Source organism: Solanum lycopersicum, chromosome 12 (genome assembly GCF_036512215.1).
Source record: "Solanum lycopersicum chromosome 12, SLM_r2.1".
Classification (NCBI taxonomy): Eukaryota; Viridiplantae; Streptophyta; class Magnoliopsida; order Solanales; family Solanaceae; genus Solanum; species Solanum lycopersicum.
In genome coordinates, this window is record NC_090811.1 from 51,107,218 (window position 1) to 51,121,337 (window position 14,120).

A 14,120-nucleotide genomic window follows, 5' to 3' on the forward strand; every position below is an offset into this window, starting at 1 on the left:
AGCAGCCAACCAATCCATACCCATGATAATATCAAACTCAATCATATTTAACTCTATTAGATCTGCCACGGTACGACGACTATATATAACTACTGAACAATTCCTATATACTCGCGTAGCTATGACAAAATCTCCTACAGGTGTAGCTACCTCAAATGGTTCTATAAACTCAGACTCTATTCCGATCCTACTAACAACAAAGGGAGATATATATGATAAGGTGGAACCTGGGTCTATCAATGCATACACACTTCGGGAGAATAGTGATAATATACCTGTGATCACATTAGGTGACGCCTCCTGATCTTGCCTATTAGTCAAAGCATATATATGGTTTGAGGGACCGCTAGAACTGGAATCTCCACCACGTCCTCTACCACGGCCTGCTGGCGCCTGAATACCCTGCCCCGTAGGGCGCATAGCCACAGAAGAAGATGAACCAGCAACGGACCCTGTAGGCTGTGCCATACCACCTGCACTACCTCTAAGGTGACACTCCCTCATAGTATGGCCCTGACGGCCGCAAGAAAAACACGCACCTGTAGCCCAACGACATTCCCCAGGATGGGACTTACCACAACGAGAACACCGAGGCAAAGGTGGCCTCGACTTGCTCAAACCCCTGCCCATCAGTTACCCTGACGCCCTAGAGCTCTGACCAGCTTCCGAATATCCCATACGATCGAACCCCCTACCCATGAAACGTGGGGGTGCACTCTGTGCTGGATGGGAAGAAAATCTAACATGCTGCTGAGACTGCCCACTTTGAAACTCGTCAGGATAACCTGCTGATCTAGCCCTCTTATGCTGGCCTCTATTATAATCTCTATCTGGATGACATCCCCGGTGCCGATCCTCTACCCCCTGTGCATATGCCTGCACCCGAGCAATGTCCATACCTGGCTGAAGAGTCACTGCCATACAACCGTCAATCAGATAATGATCCAATCCCATCACATAACGATGTACCCTATCTGCCATATCAGCCACAATAGTAGGCGCATGCATAGCCAATGAATCAAACTCGAGGCTATACTCTCGAATGCTCCTGCCATTTTGCTTCAAACGCAAGGATCTATCGACTCTAGCTCGCTTCATCTCTAGAGGCAGGAAGTGGCCCTGAAAAACCTCCACAAATTCATCCCATACCGCTGGAGGAGCACCCTCACCCCTAGATAACTCCCAAGACTCATACCAATTAATAGATACATCCCGCAAATGATACGTAGCCAACTCAACAGACTCGGTCTCTGAAGCCTTGATTATCCTCAATGTACGCTGCATCTGACGAATAAACTCTTGCAGATCATCCTGGAGCCTTGACCCAAAGAACTCTGGAGGATTACAACTTAAGAAGTCACGAGCCCTTAAGCTATCAGATCTGTCCGCATGATCAACTCCTACTCCATGCCTGCGAGCCTGATCTGCCACTAATCTAGTCAGCAATTGAACCGCATCTCTCATGGCCCTATCCTCTGCCCCTGACTGAGGAGCTGGAGGTTCAATGTTAGGGCCTCAGGGCTGGTGGTGTCCCCCAAACTGGAGCTGCTGTTGCTCTAAGCTCTTCTGGCGGTGGGGGTGTAGCAGAGCTCTCCGACTGGAGCATAATACCAGGCATAGATTGGGCACGGGCCTTAGTAACTCTCCGGGTCTGACTAGTACCTTCTGCTGCCGATTTTCCCTTCTGGGCGGATGTCGCTTTCTTTAGAGGAATAGCTGAAAACACACGGATTCGTTAGAGAGGGATTATCCTGTTAATATAGCTCTATCGCACGATCAAGAATAAGAAGAAAGAATGACATCCTAAATGTCCTGTAGCTTCCTGTTTATAGATGTGGTGCACAACACACCGATAAACAAGACTCTAGTAGACACGGTCTGTAGACACTTTCGAGGAAGAACCGCTCTGATACCACTCTTTGTCACGACCCAACCCGATGGGTCGTGACTAGTGCCCGTTTTGGACACCCATATACAAATCTGCTAAGTATAACCAACTGAAACTAAGACAATATGGAATTTAATCAAATCAAGCCAACCCCAACGTCATATATATATAAGAGGACCTGTCTCATAAGGAGTCATAACCATTCAACCATAACAGCATACGCAAGCCGACAAGGCCGCCACTATTCAAAGCATAATAACATACGTATGCCGACAAAGCTGCCACTACACAATACACAATGACGTACGCAGCCAACAAGGCTTCCTCTGTACAAGCAGACATCCCAAACAAACCATGTCCCGACCATTATCCAAAACATATATATACAACCCACATAATGTCCACAGACCTCTAAGGGTACATTAGTGAAACACGACGGGACAGGGCCCCGCCATACCCATAGACGAGCAAAAGACTACACAAAAGTTATGTACCAAAACGATTGGGCTCTGGATCTGTGGAGCTCTCCCAATCAGCAGAAAAGATATCCTAGGCGGGAGGATCACCGAACTGTGCGTCGACACCTGCGGGCATGAAACGCAGCCCCCCGAGGAAAGGGGGGTCAGTACGGACAATGTACTGAGTATGTAAAGCATAAGGTAAAGATGATAGGATACCAATATGGCAAGTCGAAACAAAATACCGCTACACATATACCCTTTTAAGTGAAAATCATGCATATATTTAACATTTAAGGTGCCCAGCTTCCCTAGTAAGGGGCTCGGAAAAATAATCATCACGTCATCTCCGTCATCATCATCATCATAACCATCCTCATCACCAATCATATATATACTATACATACCCGTCCCTCTAGTGAGGAACTCGGTGACATATGCAAGAAACTCGGCACGAACATTACCCGGCCCGGGACTCGGTGAAATGATAAATGACTCTATGCACGAGCAGAATATTATGAGCAACCATATGCAATTAAAATCATTTCTTATAACTCAATAGAACAATCAACGTGAACCAGCAAGGAGTATTACCAAAGATTGATGTTTTATCAAGATTATGAACCTTTAATACGATATGGAAACGTAAAATCTCAAAGACTCTAAAAGCATTACCATAGATATTAGAGATCATCATAGCCTTAGACATAGACGATATATAGAGGAATAATTGTGGAAGCAAGAATATACGTCACCTAGACGCTCTAGAGGTAAGTATCAAATCTGTCTGTTATTCGCTTATTTTTAAAAGTCATGCCAAGCAAAGAAAGAAGGGACAGCGTTACATACCGTATAATTGAGCCGTACGTCCAATATTTACTGCTCAAGCTATTAATCTATAACAAGCAACAATCGTGCCGCAATTAGATAAACATCGTGCTTTACTTTCATGTAAGCTAGCTAATAATCTAATGAAAATTCGGCAGCACCTCCCCTATTTTCCTTACTTCGTCCAAATCCGACAACAATTTAAATTATCCACAGCATACCAATAACACATATAACACAAAGAATCATATTAAACAGCCCCCTCCCCAAAACAGTTCCGTCTCGCTAACCATAGCAGCGAAGCAACGACACACCGAGCGATAACTCGTTTTATAATTCGCAACACATCTACCTTATCGTATTCATCCTTTGGAGTATATACTCATAATCACATTCAACATATACATAATGCCAAAACAGATTTTTCCTGCAGTTTGCTTTAATCAAAACAGCCCAAGCACCAACACGACACCACTAATAATCCGATTACGGTTTCCATTCATACTTAGCACATTCAATAACTAAAACAAACTTCCTAAGCTACTGGTCACGGCCCCTTCTTAAAATTAATGGATAATTAACAAGGGTATTCTAAAGAATTAACACACCAAACAAGGAGATTACTAACCAAATTATTTGCAGCTGCTGGCCAAGAGTTGCAGGGTTGGTTTCTCCATTTCCATGGCTGCCTAAGACAAGTGGTGAAGAAGAAGATGATATGCAGCAATGCATTTCACCACTTTATTTAGCATGGAGTGGATTTCTCCACCTCATTTAATAGTATGAAGTGGAGGCAGCCCCCCTCTACACCTGTCCACTAAGGCCAGCCCACAATCTTATCCCTTTTTAATATTTTGCCTGAGTGGTGGGGCCCACTGGATTAAATTAATCCTAATCAGCCACCAATTATGAGTGGTGGGGCCCATTGGATTAAATCAATCCAAATTAGCCTCTAATTAATCCCTCACTTAAAGTTAATGGCACTTACATTAGCCAACTCATACTTGATATCACATTTGGAAATAACAACCTTGCCTAATATTTCTTTACGTCTTCTAGATCACGATGCGCACTACGTATAAAAAAATACGAGGCATATATATATATATATATATATATAGTACAAATAATATAAGCTTACCTATATAACCTGCATAGGAACCAATATCTTCCTCTCTCTTTGCAATGTGAATGTCCCTTACCTATAGCATTGTCAAAAGTTAGAAAGTCAATAGCTTGCCACAATATATCATGAACTTTTATCTTCTGAGCAATGTTTTCAATTTTCTCATGTTCGATTTGGTCAAATAATTTGATATGCATTTTCGTTACAAATAACTAAAATGACTTTGATCGCGGTGAAAGTAAGGAAAACAAATTTTGCTAGTGACATTTTACATTGATTGTGTCCTTACCGTTCCCCATAGCCCTCATCACCATCATCACCACACCCCTGCTTCCCCACCTCGACCTTAAATAATATTATTTAAAATTATATACAAATATTTATGTAGCCATGAGATTTAGTAGTGCCTGTCAGCCTGTGTAATCCATAACCATCTCACACTTAGTGTCAAAGAAACAGTTATTCAGCTGAAAATGAACAGATGCAATCACGTAACCAGTGTGTTCTGCTTTTGCCTTTTAGGAATACTATATATCAAAATAAGAACTGAATTACATTATCACACTGACCTTCTCTATAATGATGCAAACTCTACCAAACATATTTGCTGGGATGGAATAGCACCTCAATACTTCTTGCAAGACCTATCAAATAACACATGATACTTTCAATACAGAGAAACGAATCCAAATTACATAGAGTTGTTTAAGCTAAAACAGCACCATAAATGACATTCTAAAGAAAAAGAAATTGTATGACAGGCATTAACTCGAACTTATTTCCAAGGAGATTTGCCTAACTTCCGTCATACAAGAGAATTCGCTACTCACTAAACTCTACTCTTCCCACTTTTCTACTCAATTTCAAGACAAAACCACTCATAAGGTAATTTTTGATGTAGCAGAACTATGCAGAGAAAATATAAATCCGAATGTAAAAGTGAAAAAGTCATCTGATTTATCAAAATTTAATAAAAAGAAGTGAAGTTATCATCAATTAATACACATGTGCCAGTAATATAGATGGTTAAAATATGTTAATAGAATAATTTCAAATGAATTCCTATTTAGTAGCACTAAGATTAGCTATCATAGAAGTATCTAACTATTATTTTGTAAGAAGATGACATAATCAAACTTATTAAAATAAGATGAGTGAGTTACTAATTTGTAACAATGTAGATTTTCCCTTTTTTCCCGGTTCGCACAGCACTTTCCATATAACTGATTCCATGTAAACAACCAACCACATCTACAGATGAGGAAAACGTTTGTTAAAAATGATGTAGTCATTTAAGCATTTTAGTGAAACACACTATACTGCTCCTCCAATTTGTTGTTGTTTTTAATTGTTCAATTTGGTATGTATTGGTGTGTGAGTACTTGGGCTGATTGTCTCTTTCTTTTTTTTTTTATATTGTAAAGGAGATATTATATTATGTGTTTTTTTAACTATGGAAATTTTATTACAAAAGTGAGAGCACCCGCTCAAGTTACAAAAAATAAACAGTCGCTGTACATAGTCCCAGTTCTGAGTGAGCATCCTTACTCTTTTACTACCTATCTAGCTCTAGCAATGATAGAAATCAAGCTTGGACAAAACTCTAGACAATTTAGTCTTCTTGGAAACATATTAGTATGTATCTTGGATTATCAATTTCATGATTGGAGACAATGTTCGTTTCTCCGTTATCCATAGTTTTCAAGCGATGAGCCAACATATGTACATCATCAAAGCTTGAAAGTGTTCCAGAAAATCTTTCACCAACCTTAGCTGATTTAACAACAGAAGGTTCTTTACTCGACTGACTTACCTTTTCGAGTAGCTGAATATTGCTCTCTGATAACAGAGAATGAAGAGCATTTCCATATGGAAGCATCAAGGTCTGACAAAATAAATGAGTCAAAGCCACCAAAACCACTACCAAAATCCATTTCCTTTTATCAATTTGACACACAGATTGAAACTCCAAGCTGTACTTTATTCTTAAAGTTCAGCTCAAAATCAATAGCTCATCATAGCAATAAGAATCTGCTTCATCATTTCCTGCATAAAAATCTATAATTCGTAATAAGCAATCTTTGTCGCGCCTGCTGCCTTCCACTTAAACGATACATATTCTTGAAAAAGATTTTAAGTTCAAAAGCTAGCTCAGTCTCTATATAAAGATAGATTTTGAAAAATATGTATTTTACACTATATTCAAGATGTACTGAAATTTAACTATCTACTACATAAGAGCTTGACTATAACAACAACAAATTCAATGAAAACCTACAAAGTGGAATTTGGAGAGAGTAGAGTATACACATACCTTTCCCTTAGCTTAGAGGTAGAGAGGCTATTTCCTTAGTTCCTCAGCTCAAGGAAAAAACAGTCCAGGAAAAGAATAATCAGAAATGAAAGCATACTAAAACATTCTGATCAGTAACTACAATTGCATCTTCAACAAAATCGGAGTCATTTTCCATGGGTTTGACAACTGAATGATTGCTCTGTGGTTTTACCTCCTCCTTCTCATTTATGCTCTCATCGATTTCACCATCTTCACTCATATAACCGTTATCCACAGTTTTTAAGCGATGAGCCAACATATGTACATCATCAAAGCTTTAAAGCATTCCGGAAAATCTTTCACCCTTCATTTTTATCAAATATGTTTACTGATGTAGGTTGGGTGGGACTGTGGAAGTGATTTCCTAGTGGATGATATTGCTGCCGTTTGTCTTCTGGTAGCATATTAAATTTGATAATTAAGAATATGTTAGTGGGCTGGATTTGAACCGTTTCGAATGGGCTGAATTTGAGTGGTTGTGGCTGATTAATTAATTATGGCTATTTAGTGTGATCTTTTAAACGAGGGGTTACTTTTATTTTTGATAACACAGATTTTTATTTCATGAAAAAGATAAAATAAATAAAACACAGATTTTTATTTAATTAATTAAAGATAAATTAAGGATTTTCAAATGGTGGCCATTGGGGGCTGCCACATCAGCGCTTTTGGATTCACATTTATATATATATATATATATATATATATATATATATATAGAGAGAGAGAGAGAGAGAGAGAGAGAGATAGATAGATTTGTTGTGTCTAGGTGTTGTTGGTAATTTACTATTGCTTTATTTTAAAGAAGAAGAATATATGGGCGTTCGATTATTGTTATTTTTCATTATGCATTTAAATTAGCCAATGAAAAATCTCTCCGTCGAATTTAGATGCCTACACATTTCAAAAGATGAAAAGTTAGTTAAGTTTATATTATCTACTTTGTTAAATAACCGATGAAGCAATTTGGATTGTTAAGTTTAATATTGTTTTTGTCAAGATTTGAGCTCCATTTATTATTTTCTAGATAGTTCAATTTTGTTATAATTTAAATTGAGATTTTGTAAGTTATAGTATTTATTTTACTCTTTAACTATTGCTATGTTTAATTGATATTGATTATTTATAAAATTGTTTTGGGGATATAATGAGATTTTTCTATGCTTCAAGATGTATTGTTACTTCCTTTACTCAATGTTCTTGTTAACATTTTTGCCTTAATATTTATTGATTATTTTATTTGTTATGTTGATTTTATTAATGTTATTAGTGGGTTTTTATTTCCGATAGTATTGATTTATCTTGTAAAAGTTATTTCGTTTGTTTTGTTTGAATGAGTTTTGTGATATATTTTTTTAATCTTATTATGAGATTGAATAGATGTTATGTTAATAATGGCCAATGAAAAAAACTCTCATTCGGTTTTGGAGGCTTCCCAATATTAAAGACGAAAATTATTTAGTTTAAGTTCATTTAACTTGTTTGTTAAAATGGCCAATGAAAAAATTCTCCATTGGTTTTGGAGGTCTCCCCAATATTAAAGACGGAATTTTTTTAGTTTAAGTTCATATAACTCGTTCGTTAAATTTTTTAAAATGACTGATGAAGAAATTACCGTCGATTTCTTAGGCCTTCCATGTTTATAAGACATATTTTTATTTTAAAGTTATTATTTAAGTTATTCATTTTTATTCATAATTAATTTATCACCAACTCTTTTACTAAGTGTGTTTACAGGTGCCCCTGAATTGCTTCTCATAGAAGCTAATCCAATGGAATGCAAATGTATTTTATATTCATCATTGTGTATAATGTTTTGACGTTAGGCAAATATTAGGTCAATACTTACATTATTTTTTTATTTTATTATTTGTTTATATTACATGTTAGTTAGACTTGTATATTATTTTTTATATTTTTTATTTGTTCCTCAATTTGAAAAAAAAATGAATTCAGTCGGGACCTACATTTGTGGATTTCGAAGGACGCCTAACCCCTTCCCTTCGTAATAATTTGAATCCGTTACTTAGAATCAAATTGGTTTCATAGATCACTTAATCGTTTTCTAGTTTTTTTTTCTCCTAAAATTAGGTGGCGGCTCTTCTAAAATTCATTTTTTCTTTAAAAATTCTTTATAATTGAATCAATTAATTATTTTTTGAGACACCGCGATGTTTCTTCCTATTTGAATAGAGTAGGGATGCAAACAGATATCACCCTCCACCCCTGAATGGGCACGATCTAGATTTAATTGGAGCTTCAATATGGACTCCAGACATCAGATTGGAAAACCAAAAAAAAAAAAAACATATGAAATAACAAACTATTATTTCAAATTAAATGTTATAACCATAGTTTATTTTATTTGTAATTTGCAGCAATCCTCTCATTTTTTGTCATCTGATTCTGTATACAACTAGTCATTTTTGGTATACAATTAATCATATTATACATTTCGATATAAAATGTGTTTGTGTTTGTATAAAGTGAGAGAAAAGTGTATATACAAGTACATATATTTTGTATAAACTTGGATGTATCTAACGAATTATACATATCAAAAATTTCATAGCAAACATATTTGCTATGAAACACAATTATGCAACTTATAACTATGATATACAAATATGATTTTCATGTTTGTCATACATGAAAGTTACTAAAAAAACAAGAATTTAAATGAATTTAGCATCAAATAAGGTAAATCTAGGTGAACTTAGCTGTTATTTATCTAAATACCAAATAGTTAAATTAGACATATAATTAAATATGTGAGATATATTAGAAATATAATAGCTTCCAATACATCGTCTTTCTTGGTATTGTAAAGTATGTATAATGTATGCTCCAATGATGTTAATTTAAAGTAGTGCTCAAAGTAATGTATAAAGAATCCTTGCTTTTTAGAAAGTTCTATTAACTACTTGATAACTTAATTACTGTATTACCCTTCCTTAAAGTCAGGCTTTCTAATATGTTCTTGGCCGTTCTCAATTTGATTTTTCTATATAATAGTAATATGTATATTTATTTTGCTAATATAAACATGTTATTTATAAATATCTACTGAGTTCGTTTAAATCCACGAATTTTTACCTAGCTTTGCCTCTGTATATAACTATATTAGATTCATTGACAATTAACTAATATTGATAAATGTTTTATTAATTTTTATTAATATATATATTTCTTGACGCTAAAAACTATTTTTATTATACTCTATATAATAGTACAATGATCATTCACTTAATTATTACTAAAATATTAACATTCCAAAATGTTACGAAAACAAATCACTATGTACGTTAATTTTCATTAAAAGTAGGAAATTAGGAATAACAAATTGGAATTAAGGGTTTGTTGTTTGGAGTAAAAAAAACATTTGGATCATTTTCCAACAAGCCCAAACATAACTTCCTACTCAACTAATTCTCATGACATAAAATAATGAATAATACTTGTTAGGCCAAACAACATATTATTTGTTCAATGTACCAACAAAAAAAAACAAGAACAACATTCTTGGAAGTCAATAAAAGATTAATGGACTTGATTTTCACCTTGCCAACAAAAATTGTTCATGGCTTCCCATAATCTCACACACCTTAGTGGAACAGAATTATCCAAAAAAATAGTAAAATCTCTTATCTGTTTAGATTATTTTTAGAGTATCCAAATCTACATCTTAGTTAAGCTATAAACACTTATTTCTTCTCCATTCTAAAAACACAAGAAAAAGAAAAATCTAACCATCTAGCATTAAAATACAAATATTCTCAATGGGAAGCCAAATGAAAAAGCAATGGCCTCAGTTTGCTTGTGCTTTAACATTTTTCTTGATTGCCACATGGACTATGACATATTCACCTTATTCTTATGAATCATCAGATCACCAATCACAGTAGCTAAAAGTGAAGACTACAATGTTCTCTCCATGCCTAAAAGAGTAATACAACATACCTTCTTTGTCAAAGAATGACTACTACAAGAAATCATCAGTTCAGAAGATAACTATAAAAAGGTGTTATCGGTTGCAGAAGTACTCTTGGTGTTTAAAGAGGAATATAAGATGTCTTCTTTGACAAAGAATGACTTCTACAAGAAGCCATCAGTTACAAAAGATAATTCTAAGAAGGTTTTGTAAATTTCAAAAGATAACGACTACAAGGAACCCTCAATATCTAAAGAGAAATACACGATGCCTTCTTTACCAAAGAATGACTACAAGAAACTATCGGTTCCAGAAGATAACTACAAGAAGGTGCGAATTGTTCCCGAATTGTTCAAGAGAAACCCTCAGTGCCTAAACCAAAATACGAGGTGTCATCTTTGCGAAAAATACATTACTACAAGAAAGTATCAGTTCCTGAAGATAACTATAAGAAGGTGTCATATGTTCCTAAGATATCCTTAGTGCCTAAAAATGAATACAAGGTGCCTTCTTTGCCAAAGAATGACTTTACAAGAAGCCATCAGAAAATAACTATAGGAAGGTGCCAACTATTCCAGAGGTACCCTCAATGCCTAAACATGAATACAAGGTGCCTTCTTTGCCAAAGAATGACTATTAAAAGAAGCCATCAACTCCATAAGATAACTACATGAAGTTGTTATTTGTTCCAGAGGTACCTTCAGTGCCTAAACAGGAATATAAGGTGCCTTCTTTGTCTAATAATGACTACTATAAGAAGCAATCAGTTTCAGAAGATAACTATATGAAGGTGCCATCAATTTTAACAGATAATAACTAAAAGGTGCCCACAGTACCTAAACAAGAATACAAGATGCCTTTTTTGCCGAATAATGATTACAAGACACCATCAATTCCATAAGATAACTACAAGAAGGTTGATAACTGTTTCGGAGATACCCTCAGTTCCTAAACAAGAATACAAAGTACCGTCTTTTCCAAAAACTGACTGCTTCAAAAAACCATCACCTTCTCCATCACCACCACCTCCATATTACTAAATTTTCATCTCTCTTGTTCAACATGTTTCAATGAAGACTTTCTCCAATTCAACATATATAATCCATAGGGTTCTCCTCATATTATGAGTCCAAAGGCATGATATCAATGCCTATCAAAAGTTGTAATTCTTTATTTGTTTTCTTTTCTTTCCTACTTCGAGTTGCTATTGTTTGTCATTTAAATTCTATCTTGAATGTATCCAGAGATTTGTGTCTATTAAATACAAGGTTTTTTCAAATTTTATTGGAAGTTTATATCTATAGATTCGCCTATTCTTCCAGCATGTCAATTAATTTTTCATAAATTTAATACCAATACCAAGAGTAGAGTGGTCGGAATTTCTTGTTACCAAAACAACAAGCAAAACAAAGAAAGAAAATAACAATATTTGTAAGTTTCATTGAGTTACATTATACCGTATAAAATTAGGAAAAATTACCTAAATATGCAACTTATTTTATCATATTTTTTAAAAAATTTCTACCATTTGAAAAAATTACAAAAATTTCTACTATCTCATATTCTCAGATACATCACTTTGTAAGCGATATATCAATTGAACACATCACTTTTGTCATTATATCTGTCACGACCCAAACCGGGTTGCGACTGGCACCCACACTTACCCTCCTATGTGAGCGAACCAACCAATCTAACCTTAACATTTCAATATAATATCAACAGAAAGTAATGCGGAAGACTTAAACTCATTAAATAAAGACCAATTCATTAACTTCTAAAATTCAACATCTATTATTCCCCAAAATCTGGAAGTCATCATCACAAGAACATCTACGATCAAACGACTAAACTAAGAGTGTTCTAAAAGCTAAAAATACATAAGAAGCTAGTCCATGCCGGAAGTTCAAGGCATCAAGACTTGAAGAAGAAGATCCAGTCCAAGCTAGAAGCATTAGCTCACCCTGAATTTCCGATGTAGTAAGACTGGCTTGAATTATTGTTGAGTTGAAGACGATGGCACGTTTGCTGCACTCCACAAATAAACAAGAAGAGAACATAAAAGTAGGAGACAGTACAAAACACGGGTACTGAGTAGATATCATCGGCCAACTCAAAATAGAAAACAATATATACCAATAATATCATAAAATCAACCATGATACTCAACATGTAGCAACAACAAATACTATATCATTAACAATTACCGTCAAGTTCACGCATGAGGACTCAAGCCTCAATACCATACTCATTTGGGAATTATGTTCATTAGATTGAGTATATTAACATCTTTCAAGATTCATTATCTTTATTTCTCTTGTGTCGGTACGTGACACTCCGCTCCCTCATATTCATTAATCCTCTTGTGTCGGTACGTGACACTCCGATCCCTCATATTCATTAATCCTCTTGTGTCGGTACGTGACACTCTGATCCCCTAAATCTACGTGTCGGTTCGTGACACCCGATCCCCTAAATCTACGTGTCGGTTCGTGACACTCGATCCCCTAAATCTACGTGTCGGTTCGTGACACCCAATCCCCTAACTCTACGTGTCGGTTCGTGACACCCGATCCCCTAATTCTACGTGTCGGTTCATGACACCCGATCCCCTAATTCTACTTGTCGGTTCGTGACACCCGATCCCCTAATTCTACGTGTCGGTTCGTGACACCCGATCCCCTAATTCTACGTGTCGGTTCGTGACACCCGATCCCCTAAATCTCCTTCCATCAATTCATCAAGCCTTCTTTCTTACCAAGGCATCATCAATCTCATTACTTAAGTTCATCAAGCCTTCTCCCTTACCAAGGCATCATCATTAAAAAGAGATTAGGTTTTTATCAAGATTTGGGATTCAATAACTTCATCATGCTTAATATAATCACAATTATAAAATCACGTTCATGCATGCATACAATTAAGCACATAGCAGGGTTTACAATACTACCAATACATATCATTCTCTATTAAGAGTTTACTATGAAAGCATGAAAACCATAACCTACCTCCACCGAAGATTCGTGATCAAGCAAGCAAATTTTCCCAAAGCTTTGTGTTTTTCCCCTTCACGATCGTCTCCCTCTCTATCGATTCCCTTCTCTCTCTTTCTCTTGTTCTTTCTTATTTTTCTTATTCCAACCCTCTTTCTTTTACCCTAATTAGTATATAATTAAGAATAAAAGATGGCAATAATGCCCCACTAATTAACTTAAGGTTACCTCTTTTAACCCCCAAGAAATTGAGTTATTAATATGGACCCACGAAATATATAATTATAGCAGGAATAGTCCAAAAACGTCCCTTAAAACGTATCAAGAAATTCGACCCGGACTGGGATTGCGCAACCTGTGACGGGCCGTCGTGCCTGCGACGGTCCGTCCTGCAGGTCGTCATAAAGTTCAGAGACCCAAATTTCCACCAAGGGCCTGTGACGGTCCGTCACACCTGTGACGGTCTGTCCTGCCATTTTGTTACAAAGTTCAGAGAGTCGATTTCAGCACCCAAATTTCAGAATTTCTAAGTGTTTTGGGATGAGACACCCTCGACGATTC

General features: G+C 35.8%; 1 pseudogene; it reads left to right on the forward strand.

Moving 5' to 3' along the window:
* Positions 1-10,704: 10,704 nt before the first annotated feature.
* On the forward strand, positions 10,705-11,606 carry LOC112940531 (protein PELPK1-like; annotated as a pseudogene).
* The last annotated feature ends 2,514 nt before the right edge of the window (positions 11,607-14,120 follow it).